General features: G+C 36.2%; 1 protein-coding gene across 1 annotated transcript in view; it reads left to right on the top strand.

Annotated features, from left to right (window-relative positions):
• Positions 1 to 4,368: 4,368 nt before the first annotated feature.
• Positions 4,369 to 12,869, top strand: part of cd44b (CD44 molecule (Indian blood group) b) — a 137,140-nt gene continuing 128,639 nt past the window's right edge. The window contains exon 1 of the mRNA XM_059546374.1: positions 4,369 to 4,519. The gene's annotated coding sequence lies outside the window, so the exon portion shown is untranslated. The remainder of the gene's footprint in view (positions 4,520 to 12,869) is intronic.

Here is a 12,869-nt window from a genome sequence, read left to right on the forward strand (position 1 = left end):
ATTTTTAATAAATAGATTTTGATATATTTAAATGTCTTCTTCAAATAGAAAATATTTTTATACAATAAATTTAAATGAAATATATATACAAATATATTTAAATATTTGATTTTGAACACTTGTAAATATTTTTCACATATATGAAATATATGTAAATATATTTGTTTCGGAAATATTTACATATATTCATTTCCTTTATATTTAAATACATTTAGATTTCAGACTATGTAAATATATTAATTTCCAATATATGTCCTTATATTTATTTCTAATGTTTGTTCACATATTACATTTATGTACATGAAAATATATTTTATACAATATATGTAAAAATATTTTGAGATGTATATTAAAATATATATTTAAATATTTGCTTTTGTCCACTTTTTAATATTTTTCACATATTAAATGTTAATATATTTTTATCTGAAATATTTACATATATTTATTTACTTTATATGTAAATACCTTTAGATATCAGACTTTGTCCATAAATTAATTTGAAATATATGTCCATATATGAATTCTTAATATATTTCATTTGAAAAATGTAAAAAGAAAATAAAAAAAAAGCGGACAGGTGCGTCAGGAGCTTTCCTGGCACTTTTAGTTTTTGGAGTTATTTTAAACTTTATGGATTCGGGAACGTTTGTTAACACAAAGCGAGTTTCCCAAAATATATCAGTTTACTGAGAAACAACATCAGTAAAGCACTTAGGACACGGGAAGCATATTTTAATGCAAATGTTTAAACGTGTAAACACTGCGGTGTTCATGTCGATGTAGCATACTTTGTCAGAATAGCATACCGGAAGTTGAGTTTTATAGCGGAGTGTGTCAATTTTAATTAAAAATACAGTTTAAACAGGGGTATGCTTTTTTGATAAGCCCAGGTTTAATAAAAATAGTTTATAAAGGGGTATGCTGTTTACCGCTTGTAATCTTAGGTAAAAAAAAGGTCCCAGGACGTCCCCTAAATGGCCTCTGCGAACTTCCCCCGGACGTCAGCGTGTAGGGTCCGCTTTACGTCCTCCGGACGTTCACAGGACGTGCAGCGGCCATTCGGGACGTTTAGGGGACTTTCACTTTACATCCTCTGAATGTCCTTTTATTGTACTTTTAAGCTAATCAAAGACAACAGACACACTGTATGAAGCAAAATATGTTTATTTTAATTGAACAATCGTAAAGTTGCAGGGCTATTTTCGTGCGTGTGTGTGTGTGTGTGTATGTGTGTGTGTCTATTGGTGGGTGTGTGTCGGCGTGTCTCTGGTTGTCAGATGTGGTTAGTCGATGGCATTTCTTCCCATTTTCTTCTAACCTAAAACAACAAAATGAACACATTCAGTAGTGTTATGATTTTATATGTCTAGGACTATCGGTTATCTATTGACAAAAGATTTGTAAAGACTCTTGACAGTTTGGATTTAGACCAAGTGGTCTGAAATTTAGCAGACATATGCCTTTTTGCCACATATAGGCGTCTCAGTGTGTATTTTTACCTTATGGAAATTGAATATTTAAGTTCAATATCTGCCAATATTATATACTTTTAATCATTTCAGCTTTACAAGCTAACGTTAACTTCGAAAGTGTTTACATGGCCTAACCTCAGCAGCCACGCGGGACAACTTCAGCAAAGGTTTAAAAAGGTAAACTTCATCAAATGTAAGCATTAGCAGATAAACAGTAGTAACGGTAGCTATAATGTCTAAATATATATATATATATATATATACATACATTTTTTTTTTAATCTCAGGTGTTTCATTACATTAATACAGTTATAACTTCAGAAACCTGTACTGATCATTTCATGTTCACAATATATTATTCAGTTGTGTTATACCTATTTCACTTCCATAAGTTTACTGACTTTACATCCATTCTATCATGATTTCTATCACACAAGACAAGTCTGCAGTTAAACCTCAGATTTAATTCATCTCAGTACTTTTCCAAAGCCCACTGCTTGTAAAGAAAACCCTTGTAACTATTCATAATTCTATCCTAAATTGAATTTACACAGAAAGAACGTAAGATGTTTGAAACTGTTTGAAGGACTGGTTGGTTCAGGGCTTTCAGGATCTTCTGATGTATTATCTCCCAAACCATCACTTTTCTGAAGAGTGGACTGTCACACTACAGAGAAAGAAATCGATAAATCAAGAGCACAATAAAATGTTTGAGGGTTAAAATGTGTGAACAGGAACACTGTTGTACCTGTCTGAATGTGAGTGGCTTATCGAACACATGAGTAAATATTTTGTGATTAGCATGAACTTCAATAACCATGTTTGGTTTGTAGTAAAACCTACAGTAAAACATAAGTAGAGTACTAACGTTACTGCACGTTTTACATTTTTTGGTTATTTGTTTTTGAAAATAGCTTAACTGTAAGATAATAAAACATAATAGATATGAAATATAATATCTACCTGTATGACTGTTTTCTCCATCGTAGGTATGACTTTATCCATCCATTATCCATTATCCATCCATCGAGTTGATCCTAGAATAAAAAAATGCCCGCGCAAAAAAAAAAAAAAACAGCATTCTGCGCATGATCGTGACCTTTTTTTTTTTTTTTTTGAAAGAGGGCGTTTTACCAAGACCTTCAGAAACGCCCATTTTACGTCGTGGTAATGAAACCCCTGGAATTTAGTGAATGCCACCTGCTTGGATCCTGTCTTATTCTATCCTTATCTTATCCTATATTACTTTTTTTATTAGAGCTCCATGTAGTATAGCAGTCTTAAATGCAATAACTAAAATAATATATTTCCTAAATAACTTTTCTTGTCGGCTTACCAACGGTTTATACAACACAAGTTTATTTATATAGCACAAATAAACAGTTTAATACGTAAATGAAAATAATTAATTTATTTGTCTTACTGGTGTTATTTTCCATTTTCTTTTTTTTTCATGTTTTCCTTGGCATTCACTCAATAATCATTCTAGTAGAGCTCCTGGGATGCAAACATATTTTCTTCATTCATGCATAAACCTAATTGTAGCTATATGTTCAATTATATTATTGAAAGGCATCATGATTTTGAAGTTTAAATGCTGAAAACAGACTCCTGATTTAATGACATTTTTAATTAAAGTTACTCCTATTTTCTTTTTTCCAGAAATGAAAATTATTAATTTAACATTTTAACAACTTTATTTTACAATGTATTCAAATCTATATAGTAAAAAATTATAATATCAATCTGCAAATCAAAAATTTTTTTTTATTTTTTTTTGCATTTTGTTATTATGACTTTTTTTTTTTTTTTTAAGGATTTTGCTTTAGGCAAAAATACCCTTTAAAATCCAATATGAGTTTATATTAGTTTGATTTTGTCAACTATCTTTATCTGAGTTGCAAGGTGTCAGGTCCAGTGTTGGCAAGGTTACTTTGGAAATGTTATAGGTTACAGATTACAAATTACCTTATTTAAAATGTAATATGTAGTGTCTCGGTTTCAAGTGACTTTAAGTAATGTAACTGATGACATTTGATTACTTTTTGATTACATTTGATTACTTTTCTAAATTTCTATTGTTTTCAAATGTTGATTATTCTGAATCATTTAAAGCAGGCAGGGTTAATGTTACAGTGGTACTCAACACTGATTACTCTCAGACTTTCAGAATCCTTCTTCACTTAAATTAAGACTATAATTTAATTGTAAAGTACAACCACCTCAAAATAGGACTTTAGCAGCTCTTTTTACTTTGCAATCTTTTTGAGGTTAAATACAGATTTAAAATCATATAGTTTAATAGCTATGATGCTATGATACTGTTTTTGAAATTAAATCTTTGCATAGCTATGACAGGAAACATTGGCATCTAACAATGCCTTGGAAAAAAGGCAGTTAATCTAAAAATAAATAAATAAATCAAATAAATAATCATATACATAAACCAAAATAGCATGTGTCATATTAGGGTCTTCAACTCCAGAAACATTTGTGTCTCATATTTTAAATATGTATATGTGTGAAAATATTCAAATGTAACTCCCTTTGTAATCATTAACAATTTCATCATTAACTGTAATTTAATTACACCTTTTTTTTCAGTAACTGTAACCGATTACAGCTACTTATTTTGCAATTAAATTACGTAATTTAGTTACATGTAACTAGTTACTGCCAAACACTGTCTCAGACGACGTTCCGAACGTCCGGTGCGCAGTGTGTCCGCTTTATAACGTTCGTTGGCGGACGTTACTGTTTGCTGGGGTGCACCCGTGCCTAGGTCCGATTCCCCGAGGTACCAGCTTCAAGGTTGCAAGCACACCCAAATAGGGCTGTGGAGCTAGGGAGCGGAGATTTCGGACAGCGAGGGTTGTGACGCTAGGCCTGGTGAGCGCCGAGGGCCTGGGCTGCCATCTGTCGGCGCGTGGATCGAAGGTGGCGGGGCTTTCGTCGTTGAGGAGCAAACATCTCCTTGCCCCACGTTTCTGACCTTACGGGATCATATCGTCCGGATGTCACGGTAACTGGTCATTGCGTTCAAGGTAAGCGTGCAAATCTAAATGGTACAACCTACAGTGGATTCAAAAGCATTATAAAACCTGCTCTGAAAAAACACCGCAAACTGAACTTTTTTAAAACCGTCAATCACTCTCGACTGATTTGGGATCATCAACTCAAACCTAGGGGTCTCTTTGGAGGGCATATGAACATCCGCAGCCTCACACCAAAGTCTGAACAAGTACATCATCTTCTTACTAACTCTAACTTAGACGTTAGAGTTAGAAAGGGAAGTACGGCAGACTAATTGGATAGATATATTTTCTGGGATCAACATGGAAGAAGTTAGCAAGATGTTTACTTCCAAGCTACAAAGTCTAGTTAAGGAGTTTACTAGAAAGGTAAAAGGAAAAAAACAAAACAAAAACAAATGCACTCCCTTGGCTCAATACTGAAATATTCAATTTGATGAAAGAAAGAGACTTCGCTTTAAAAAGATCATTAAAAACCAAGTTAATAGTGATGGGCATAGGTCCACTTCATTACGTAATCAAGTAATCAAAGTCATCAGAAAGGCTAAAGCCAATTTTTTTTATGACAATTATTAATGAGGGAAAGGGAATACAGAGCTGATCTGGGAACAGATTAAGAATGTGATGGGAATTAGCCATAGGCTTAGAAACCAATTAGAGTTGAACCTGAATGGTAAACTAATACAAGATCCAGCACAAATAGCTGTAGCTTTTAATTAATATTTGATCAATTCTGTGGATGGAATCGCACAGAATTTTCCCCTAACAACTGGAGATATTGTCAAATTAGCATTCAAGCTATCTCTGAAATTAAAATTATTATTAATTATTAATTATTAATTCTCTTAAAATCTCATCAGCAAAATATATTTATTGAATGGACTCTAAAATGGTTAAATTCCTGAAAGAACATCTAGCCTACCCTATTACACAAACTGTAAATCAGTCAGTATTTGAGGGGATATTTCCAACTACCTGGAAGACTGCAATTGTAACTCTCATATTAAAGTCAAATGACCCTCTGAACATATCTAACTCCTGCCCAATTAGTATTTTACCTGTGGTCTCCAAGTTTGCTGGAAAAATATGTATCAGAGCAGCTTGTCTCCTTTTTTAATAATAGTCCATTCACTCTTCATCTGATGCAGTTTGGCTTCAGGGCCCATCACTCTGCAGAAACAGCAAACTGTTTCTTTTTAGAGACAGTTTGCGCAATGGTGGACAAAGGAGGTGTTGTTGATGCTGTGTTTTTAGATCTTCGTAAAGCTTTTGACACCATCAACCATCAGGTCCTTATTGCCAAACTCTCTACTTTTAATTTTTCTCCTGCATTCAAATGGTTTGAGTCATACTTAACTGGTAGAACTCAATACGTTTCTGTGAACACCCATCGCTCATTTGCTCTTAATTTATGCACCGGGGTGCCACAAGGATCAATACTTGGCCTGCTTTTGTTTAGCCTATATATCAATGATCTGCCATCAGTTTGCCCTGATATCAATACAATAATGTATCCAGATGACACTGTAATTTATGTGCATGCCAAGACAAAACATCTGGCTGCTGACAAACTGACTACAGCCATGGACCAGATCACAGGTTGGCTAAATCGTTCATGCCTTCAACTAAATGTAGATAAAACTGTGGGAATGTCTTTCACAAAAAGACAATGTAACATTGTGTCAAACATAACGATTTCAGGTCAAAACATTAGTATTGTGCCACAATTTAAGTATTTGGGCATTATTATTGATTCAAATCTTTCTTTTAAAGCACATATTAAGAAAGTGTGCAATAGACTTTGCTAATTTTAGATATATTATAAATGCACTTACTTTTAATGCTAAATTATTTATGGACGCAATGATTATGTCACATCTAACATTGTCTGACAAGCTGGGGACAAATTAATAGCTCATCACTAAAGCCATTAGCAACTCTTTATAAAAAAAACTCTCAAGGTTTTGGACAAGAAGCCTTACTTTTCACATCATTGTATTATCCTCAATAACCATAAATTGCTAAGCTGGGAAGATGTAATCAAATACAAAAACATCTGTCTATTCGAATATTCGTTTATTTAACCCTTATGCGTTGTTGGGGACGTTTTCGTCCACTAGGGGGTAAAGTTGAGTCTTATTTTCTTTCTCACACACACACAAATACACACATAATATAATATGCTGTTATACTCCATATAGCTTCATATACAAGTCAGAAACTAAGCTTTTTTTGCACAGGCCTATCTAAAGGGTTAATGGTCTCACCTAGTGATCAACTGTAAAAATAACAAATTTTACCTCTTCCCAAAAGGGAAAACCACAAACAATCAAGAATGCATGATTATATGGTGTCATGGCTTTGCAATCAAAAAATGTCGTTATAATGGAAGTCAATGGGGCAAAAACAGCCACCAACAACAAATTAGGAAGAAAAAATTTAAATCTAATGCTGCACAAAAACTAAAAATGCATCGAAGCCAATCTTGTTACTAATCTTTGACTTGCCCAAGACTGTTATAAAAAGTAAAAAAAAAAATCCAGCCACAATTAGTTTTATATTGAAAATAAGTCATTTTGTGTGTTTTTTTCCCCCCAAATGACATCATTTATGAACTTGGCAATTAAAGAGTTAAAATCTTGGATTTTTTAAAAACATTTGGTAGTTTTGATCAGGACTGAAGTTTATTAACAGATTTGTGCAACAAAAATTGAAAAAAAAATATGAATCTGATACATTTTTACAGCAGTTTAATTGAGTGGATGTTTTCATGCCGAACATACCCAAAGGGTAGTGAATTTGAACAATCCACAAGGGTTAAATTAAGTTTAATGAGACTTTTCAGCAACATTTATTGTTTCCGTAATTTTTGAATTACAAAGATTACACACAATAAGCTTGAACATTACACATCGTGTTTTGTAGCTGAAAACATTTAACAATGCGTGCAAACAAACAAAAGTACAGATTAAAAGCGAAAAAAAAGAAAAAAAAAGTGAACAAAGAAAAAACGTAAAGCAGCCTGCAGCAATTAGGCTATTGTACAGAATGCTTACACTTAACTTTGAAACTATCAGCAAATCTTTTTTACTTTTGTTTTTCTATTGTTTTACATGTTCTTGTTAAGAAACACAGGCATGTAAACATGATCAGGGGAAAGTTGGCTCCTTAGTCTGTTAACAATAAGGCCGGCCGAGGAGAAAACGCGCTCTGACGGCACAGATGTTGTCGGGACTCACAAATAAAGGTGTGCTAAGTGAATACGTTTTGTGAAGCGCTTCGTGTTTTGGTTTCATCACTGAATGGGATCCTCATCTGGTGAAATACATGGCTCCAGCAAGAACTGTTCCCACTCGTCTCTCACTCAAGAGATGAAAGTTGCGTATGTGAACCTGCGTCTGCGTGTCTTTCTCTACAAGCAATGAGGCTAGTTTCTTCAAAAGCTAAAATTTTTACCCACTCATTGCAGAGAAATATAACATTGCGAGTCAGTAGCCTGTGGAAGCTATTTTACAAATAAAAGTGTCCATGCGCTGTGCAATCTCTGATTTCTGTAGGCAATATTTGTGTGTCCGTGCGTCTAACCAGCGTACCCTGCTGCATATAGTTTTAGTTTAGCTACAAACCCCAGCCTGACCCGAACCCAAAGCTATTCATTGAACATTAACCTAAACACGACCCGAAAGCATTTGGGGACCCGTCGGGCTCGGGTCAGATAGCAGACCTCTAGTAGGCATTAAGCACACTGTATTTCATTATCATTATCGTCGTTAATATCATTAACTATGCACAGTTTCTCAACTAATCACATGCTCCCCTATTGAACCCAAATCAAGTAATGCATCAGCTAATCAGGCCCTTAACCAACCCACTTCCAATAATTAATTGGAAATCATATGCAAAACAAACAAAAAACAAACAAACAAACACATTGCAGGTTAAATTTTTAATACCAGTAGTTGGCAGCAAGAGACCTTGAGTTAGTGAACCACTAAAAGAATACTATGACAAAGATATCACTTTATGGATATACAGCAAATGTGGGGAAAATTATGATTCTCACTGGTGCACTTCTGAATAGATGTAATACAGCGAACCAAATTTAATGAATCTGCACACTGACACACATTTAGTTTTGGAGTCCTCTTCCACTCCTCCATGACGACATCACACTGGTGGATGTTAGAGACCTTGTGCTCCTCCACCTTCCATTTGAGGATGCCCCACAGATGCTCAATAGGGTCCAGTCCATCACCTTTAACCTCAGCTTCTTTAGCAAGGTAGTTGTCATCTTGGAGGTGTGTTTGGGGTCATTATCATGTTGGAATACTGCCCTACGGCCCAGTCTCTGAAGGGAGGGGATCATGCTCTGCTTCAGTATGTCACAGTACATGATGGCATTCATGGTTCCCTCAATGAACTGTATCTCCCCAGTGCTGGAAGCACTCATGCAGCCCCAGACCATGACACTCCCATCACCATGCTTGAATGAAGGCAAGACACACTTGTACTCCTCACCTGGTTGCAGACACACTCTTGACACCATTTGAACCAAATAAGTTTATATTGGTCTCATCAGACCACAGGAAATGGTTCCATTAATCCATGTCCTTAGTCTGCTTGTCTTCAGAAAACTGTTTGTGGGCTTTCTTGTGCATCATCTCTAGTAGAGGCTTCCTTCTGGGACGACGGCCATGCAGACAAATTTAATGCAGTGTGTATGGTCTGAGCACTGAAAAGCTGACCCCTTCAAGACTGAAGTCTTGACCACCATCCTGCAGCTCAGTTTCAGGTAGGGATGCACCGAATATTCGGCCACCGAAAATTTTTGGTGGCCGAATAGACTTTTATCACCGAAACAACACGGCCGAAATGTTGTGATGACAAACAGAAACCGCGACGTGCACCTGCATAGCGCAGACCACGAGCTCCCCGTGACATTCACTTCACACCAGTGGGTCTTAATAGAGAAGATACTCTCTATTCTTATTCCTTTATTCGCAGCACTAAAGCGTCTCCTAACAAAGAGATTAAGATGGACCACGAAGTGAAAACAAAGAAAAGTACAGTCTTATAGAGTCTGTTAGCACACGTCTCACTGAGATCTTTTCGGATCCTCTGCACTTCATCGCGAATGTGCTTGATCCACGTTATAAAGACCATTACTTCGATGCAGAAATAAGGCAGCGCACATGAGAAATGCTCCAGGCCATGCTGGATGCGGAGAAGCGCCAAGCGCAGGAGATTGAGATCAGAGCGCAGAAAAAAAGACTCGTCTCTCATGCACCCTTGTTGTCTGATATGTTCAGTGGAATTCAGCAAGAAAGTGCCTCTAATAATACGTTGGCTATTTTGTTCTTAGGCTACTATATATGTGACATTTTATATATATATATATATATATATATATATATATATATACATTAAAAATAGTAATGTTTCCAAACTTTTGGTCTGTACTGTATATATATATATATATATATGTGTAAATATATATTTGAACAGGCTGAAGGATATGGGCCATTGGGGATCCCGGACACATCATTGACACAATTCACTTCACTTCAGTTCACATTAATTGTCACAACACATTTTCTACATTATATTTAGAACCTTTTATATTCATATTCACATCATATTAATAAGCCCTTTTACACATACAGACTGTTCCGGAAAGTTACCAGTAAATTGCCGTAAAGAGATCATATGTGAACAGGATCTTTTAAAAAATACGGGTAAATTTGTTCCGTCAATTTACCGGTATGAGAAGTTGTAACATTACCAGTAAATTGCCGTACTTATGTGGTGGGTGAACGCAGAAGGAAAATTACCGGTATGAGCACGTACGAGTTCAGAACACGGTGACGTAAGACGTCTACTCCGGGCCAATCATAACAATGTGACGCATTCACAGGAGTCAGATCATCAATAAACTGAAAACATTGCGTTTTAAATATCTAAAAAATAAACTACCATCACAAAAAATGTTTTTGAAGTAACCACCAAGCGAGAGAGTAAGCGGATCAGCCTATGTTTGATCAGCCTTCTCAAATCATCACGAATTGTCTAAAATAAAATCTAAAGATATAAAACAATTCAAGCATGTAACGATGTTTTAACGTTAAACCCAGATAAATGTGCGCTCTATGCAATATTTTGAGCGGAGAGTGCAAGATAAAGCATGCTTTTTGGGACATGGAGGTGCTAGTGCGATCATAATATAAAGAAAACAAACATGCTTTCTGCCGTCTCGTCTTGAACAGGAGCACTTACAAAAATGAACCGAAACTCAGCGAATACATGCCGCACAGACATGATAAATATATCTATAAAAAGCTTTGAATTACTACTGAAAAAAACCTTTCATTACAACCATAATCCGTATAGATACGCGTCTAATGAGGAGATGATGAGACAGGCAACTTCATCTTTGGGACACAGACTCAGAAAACACTAGTTTATTAGTAAATAATTCAAATATCTTGTTACTATACCCCTCCTGTCACATTCACGGTAATTACTTTTGCCAGTGCTTGGCGCCATCTTTTGATCTCATTTTGAACGCATTTGAACACAGAACTGTTCAGCTGTGCTGACGGCACATAGACTATTTGATATTAATTTGGATCAGCATTTGCTACATTTGTGAACGCACCTTTTCTGCAATGTCGCGTGTCTTACAGACTGCAATTTACAATTGCCACTTCATTGTGCTATTAATCCTTTCAAGCCGAATTTCATTAAATTGGTCAGCTCATGACAGCATCAGGTGTTTTATTAATGGTGAGTATAATTATTGATATATTTATTTCAATGAATGTAATCGATTAGATATAATAATATTTAGCCTATAATAGTCTATTATAAAGCTGGTTGGTTTGTATCGGTGACATAATATGAAATGATCGAGTCAGTCTGCCGACACTTACTGAGGCACCAACTTTTTTTAGCTGCAGGTAGCTGCATACAGATGTGACAACAGGCAACATTTTATCTCCTATAGTTCAGTATTTTGGTTTGTAGTCTGTAACGAAAGCAGTTGCATGAATGCTAAAGTTTAAAACAAAAATGTAACCTCAACAAAAATACTGACTGCATATACCACCATCATGTTTACAAATACAAGCGCAGCTGTTTAGAGGCTAATGACGTCACAGAATTTACAGGTATTTTGGAATGTAGGCTAAATGGATTAATATGCAAAATGTCAATATTTTCATATATTTGCCTATATTTTAATTTATATTTTAAATATAAATATATTTTTTCCTTTAATAAAACAACATGCATTTTTGTTATTCATTACCTGTCCTTTATTTTGACATAACTTATTGGGAAAAAGACGTTTGTCTGTAAACTGATTAAGAAATTGCTTCATGTTTAAACTGTATAATTTCGTTCCCATTATTTAGGCCTAATTTGCCTAAAACGTACTCGGTTACTTACGTAACCTCGGTTCTCTCTAGAAGAGGGAACGAGTACTGCGTCTTAGCTAAGACGCTACGGGAAAAGTCTCTTTTCACGATACACTGAAGCAAAAAATTATCCTTAATTTTGAATTATTGTAAAGCGCATTTGCAGCAGCACACAGCCATAGGCTTCGCGCCCTCCATGCCACTTCCCGCCGAAACGGGTGTGGCCTAGCCCTTTAAAGGGAGCTCGAAAAGGCTGACTCACCTGATTTATTTTATCTCCGAAGCGAACCAGAGTGAATCATACGCACGGCAGAGAACGCAGTACTCATTCCCTCTTCTAGAGAGAACCGAGGTTACGTTAGTAACCGAGTATGTTCTCTTACGAGAGTTCTCTCGTACTGCGTCTTAGCTAAGACGCTACAGGAACCCAATGTAAAGCGCCGTGCGTGCAGAGATCACACACCAATAAACCTGGAAGCGACGCCCAGGATTTACAGTGCACAATCACCCGAGGGACTCACAGAGAGTCCTAGAACAGGAGGGGGGAGACCCTCCGTCCCATATCTAGCAGCGTCCGTAGACGCGGCAATATGACATCACATAATCAAGGCAAGGCCTGACCAATGTGGTAATGTGGGTCTTACGCAATACTGCCCATATAACAGTCGGCAGCGCATAGCGCTTGCGATCTCAGAGTTCCAATCAGGACCCTGATTCAGCTATACCGACAACAGCTTTGCTTGCAGGGCGGGAACCTCTAGGTTATAGAACCTGATAAATGTAGACGGCGAGGCCCATCCTGCTGCCATACATATATCCTGTAAGGAGATCCCACTAGACCACGCCCACGATGAGGCGACGCCTCTTGTGGAGTGTGCTCTGACGCCCAGTGGGCACTGAAGGCCCCAGGAAACTTAAGCTAACGCTATAGCGTCAACAATCCATCT

Source organism: Carassius carassius, chromosome 50 (genome assembly GCF_963082965.1).
Source record: "Carassius carassius chromosome 50, fCarCar2.1, whole genome shotgun sequence".
NCBI lineage: Eukaryota > Metazoa > Chordata > Actinopteri > Cypriniformes > Cyprinidae > Carassius > Carassius carassius.